Source organism: Octopus sinensis, linkage group LG15, assembly GCF_006345805.1.
Source record: "Octopus sinensis linkage group LG15, ASM634580v1, whole genome shotgun sequence".
NCBI lineage: Eukaryota > Metazoa > Mollusca > Cephalopoda > Octopoda > Octopodidae > Octopus > Octopus sinensis.
Window position 1 is genome coordinate 44,417,258 of NC_043011.1, and position 4,823 is coordinate 44,422,080.

Genomic DNA, 4,823 nt, shown 5'->3' on the forward strand with positions numbered 1-4,823 from the left:
AGGCGGCTTTTAAGCTAGTATATAGCTTTTAAACAAGTGACTCTGAACGGGAAGATCTGCAAACAGATCTCTGACTTGTTTCTTTTTTGTTGGGGGCGGGGGATTTGTTGCAGTTGCTTCCTCAAGACTCATATCCCAAAGATGACCATATTTGTCGCAAAAAAAAAAATCAAGTAAAAAAATCGCCGAAAACAATGGCAGTAATGAAAACATAGGAATCCAAAATTTCAGGATTGCAGGTCTGGATTCGGCCCAGAATGTTTTTAATTTACTCTCGGAGTTAGCCTTTAGGTTATAAAAATTATTATCGTACAAAAGCATTTGTCACAAAAAGTCACGTAAAAAAATAGCCAAAAACAATCATAATAATGAAAATTTGGGAATCTAAAATTTCAGAATTGTGGATCCGGATTCAGCCCGGAATGGTTTTAATTTCCTCACGGAGTCAGCCTAATTCCAAAATGGTATGATATGTCGGGCTACGGCCTCTAGGAGTAAAGCTGAAAAAGTGTGACACACTGACATACTCACATTCACATTTTTATATTATTTTATATTGTTATATCATATAAAGGCAGCGATCTGGCAGGATCGTTAACACGCTTAGCGAAATTTTGTCTGCCATTGAGCTTTGAGTTCGAATTCTACCGAGGTCGACTTTGCTTTTCGGGGTCGATAAAATTTGTACCAGTTAGATACTGAGGTCGATGTAATCGACTTAATCCCTTCCCCCAGAATTTGAGGCCTTGTGCTTCCAGTACAAAGGATATATTAAAGTTGAAAAAGTGTGACACGTTTATTATATTAGTTATGTTTAATTTTGGGAAAACCTTACTTCAATTAAAGTATATTTGATATATATATATATATATATATACCGGAGTAAACACATAAATGTGAAACAAGGTGGAAAAAAGAGTACTCAAATACCAGTGGTAGAGTAATATGCTTAATTTAAAGCAGCAGAAAATTCAACAAAATCTGTTACTCTGAGTTTCTCGTTGCCGTTCATCAGACAGTTTTTGCTAGCAAAAACTGTCTGATGAACGGCAACGAGAAACTCAGAGTAACAGATTTTCATAAATTTTCTGCTGCTTTAAATAAAGTATATATATATATATGTGTGTGTGTGTATGTGTGTGTGTGCGTGTGTTTGTGTGTGTGTGTGTGTGTATTTATATGTATATATATATATATTAAAGAGAGCAAAAAAATAAACAAAATGATAAAAGCAGAAGACTAAATGTATATGTAGAATAATTCAGTGTTCAGTATGTTGGTCCAGTGTTAATTATGTTGGCCACAGGAATTTCTGTCAAGAGACATGTATATCATCTCCCTCTTTCTCTCTTTCTCTTATTACTCCCACCGCTACCATCAACACTACTACTTTTAATAAAACATCAATTCTCCCTCAATTTCTTTAACTTTCTTTTTCTCTTTCTCTTTTTCTAACTCTCCCACTCCCTGTCTGTCTTCACCACCGCTTTCACCGTCTCTATAACTCCCGCCCCAGCATGAGGAATAGTAGAAGTGTCATTGAATAGTGAGGGGGTCAAAGTGTTGCCACACTGACACACAGAAATTAGTTTTCGCATTTATTATAATTAGATTGGCATATCCTAGAGTATGGTCGCTTTGCTATTCTCAGAGACCTCTTCTGACGTATGCCTAAACATATCTTTTATGTGGCATTTTATAATGCTGCCATGATTTTCAGTGTAAAGCCCAATTCTGTCATGTGTATGGATATATTCTTTCTTAGTTAAGACTGGACAACCAGAGAAAATATGTTTAATTGTTATTTCTCATCTCCACACATTCTGTAGTGACTCTGTTCTACCCCATTACATTCTTTTGGTATCTGATTAGAAGACTTCCATCCTGTGCTAACATCTAGACTTCTTCGATCTTCAACAGTATTGTAACTTCTCATTGTCTATTTCTATCCATTCGCTTTGACCATCGATTTATCACGGAATTCTGCGGACCAAGTTACTCTTTTACTCTTTTACTTGTTTCGGTCATTTGATTGCGGCCATGCTGGAGCACCAGCCTTTAGTCGAGCAAATCGACCCCACACTTTTTCAGCCTAGTACTTATTCTGTCGGTCTCTTTTGCCGAATCGCTAAGTTACGGGGACGTAAACACACCAGCATCGGTTGTCAAGCGATGTTGGGGGGACAAACACAGACACACAAACATATATATATACACACACACACACATATGTATATATATATCCTCTTTTTCTCTTCTCTTTCCTCTGATTCTTTGGTCTAATCTTCCACTACCCTCCTAATTCTTTGTCTCGCTCTGCACTCACAGGTCAATCTTCGACACCCATCCCTTCTCCTCTCTGATTCCTTCTTTCTCTCTCTTCTCTCTCTTTGTTGCGTTTGTCCCTCCTCTCTCTCTCTCTCTCTCTCTCTCTCTCTTCCGCTGCTTCTCTTTCTTTTCTTTTCTCTCTCCTCTGTCACGTGACTGCTGGCCGAATCTGCCTTCAGCTTCTGACCAGCGTCGTGTTAACATCGTTGTTTTTTTCGTCCGCTATAGGCATCGCCGATAAGGCTCCTTTCCTTGCGCCAGAGAAAAAAAAAAAAAAAAAAAAAATTTGTTTGCTTGTTATCAGTCGTAAGACACTTGTTGTTGTTTTCAACCGTTAATGCTTCTGTATTTCATGTTTCTGTATTCCATTATTTTTTGTTTTTTTATATTCGTCCCTTTTGCTGTCCTGGTGTCCGTATGCATTCGATCCTTCTTCCAGGAAATCTACGCTCCCAGCTTAGTTTCTAATCTCTCGTTGCTTAGTTTTTCTTGGAGGGCTGGCCGTGATCTAGTAATCTCAAGATTAATCAGCCGAAATTACTACGATGATCCGGTTCTTGACTGAAGACTGAGGGTTTCGAATGTCCTGTCCGTGTTTATTGTATCGTCTTCTAAGAGTTATACGTTCTTGTCCATGTTGTATTTTTCTACATACCTTAATATATATATATATATATATATATATATATATATATATATATATATATATATATATATATATATATATATATATATATATATATATATACATACATATATACATATAATATATACGACGGACTTCTTTCAGTTTCCGTCTACCAAATCCACTCACAAGGCTTTGGTCGGCCTGAGGCTATAGTAGAAGACACTTGCCTAAGGTGCCACGCAGTGGGACTGAACCAAGAACTACGTGGTTGGTAAGCAAGCTACTTACCGCACAGTCACTCCTGCGTCTAAAAAAATACTGAACGCTTCACGAATTTGCGTGTCATCCTTGCGTAGGAGCTATGCTAATCTGCTCTGTCTCGTTCCAATTTTAGAATATGTATCGCCTCCCAATTTCTGTCGCTATTTTATCTTTCTCCTCCTAAATCCCTGTCATTTCAACCGCTGTTTTGTATTTTCTCTGAAAATACAACAAAAAGGCTTTTTGTTCATATTTGTAGATGCTTGTATTAGTTTCCTATTATCATTTTCTCAATATTTTTTGCTGTTCTACAGCAAACATGGGCTTATACAATCATATTTAACGTGTACACTCAGACACAGCAAGTCATGGAATGCAGAAATTGTCTCGAGATAAAACATACACAATATATGAAAACGCACCATTGAGTTATTAATGACGTCACGGGCTGTCAGACGCGTGCGTTTCTGCGTTTTTGCACATCGTCAGCTATAATAGTTTTCTAATTGTGTAAAGCGCCTGTTTCCGTATATTTGTTAAAATTGATATTATTTGTATGCCAAATTCTAGAGGATTATTCTCTATGCACTCATTATTTTATTTTTCATTTCGAGTCTTACTAGTTCATTTAAGCGTATAGCTGACAATTTTATAACTATAACTTATTACTGTTACAGCTAAAGTACTGATGCCTATTTTTCTTTTAAATCTGTTTTAAGTATTTATCTAATGCTTCTTTAATATTCTTTCATAAATTATTTCGTGTGTACGTGTTCGGCTTTCTATTCTCTATCTCATGGTCGCACTGAATCATAAAATCCCATAGGATCTTTGCATTTCTATTTTCGACAATGCATTCAGGTTTGTGGTCGTACCAATTTTTTGCTCTGTCAAGTCTATACTTGACTATATTGTTGTGGCGTCTCTTAGATTCCTTCTGGGCCAGTGGCGTACATTGGCTGATAATATGCCATACGGTTTCATCCTTTTGTCCACAGATTCTGCGTTTATCACTTACTGATGTGTATTGATTATTGTAGTATGTATTTACAGCGAATGAGCCTGATACCAAGAAAACAAGTTCTATGTGTTTAATGGCCAGCAATTTAACAGCCACTCCACCCACCTTTATAGAGTATAGGTGAGTGTGTGAGCATCCAGTGGATTCATTATTTATTTGCTGCATTTGGAGAAAGAAGTGACGCCCTTAACCTTTGCAGGCTCCCTGAGACTAATGAGCTTCATGTCTTTATTGTTCTATTTAGACTGCTGCAGGTCAACAGTATCTGCAGGAAATACATGGGCAGAGAGAAGATTCTTGAAGGCTGATGTCCTAAAAAGGAAGGACTGAGCATAGAGGTTAATGTGTAGCTGGAAGGGAGGTTAAATGTGTAACAAGGGTGATGATTATTATTATTATTGCTGTTGTTGTTGTTGCTACTACTACTACTACTACTACTACTACTACTACTACTACTACTACTTCTATTACATTATTATTATTATTATTAAGGCGTTGAGCTAGCAGAATCGCTAGCCCGCCGAGCGAAATGCTTTGCAGTATTTCGTGTGCCGTTACGTTCTGAGTTCAAATTCCGCCGATGTC

The 4,823-nt window shown here is 37.2% G+C and overlaps 1 non-coding gene across 1 annotated transcript; it reads right to left on the reverse strand.

Moving 5' to 3' along the window:
- Nucleotides 1–3,267: 3,267 nt before the first annotated feature.
- LOC115220070 lies at nt 3,268–3,373 on the reverse strand. Its single transcript, XR_003882454.1, has one exon. It is a non-coding gene; the product is annotated as a U6 spliceosomal RNA (small nuclear RNA).
- Nucleotides 3,374–4,823: the final 1,450 nt, after the last annotated feature.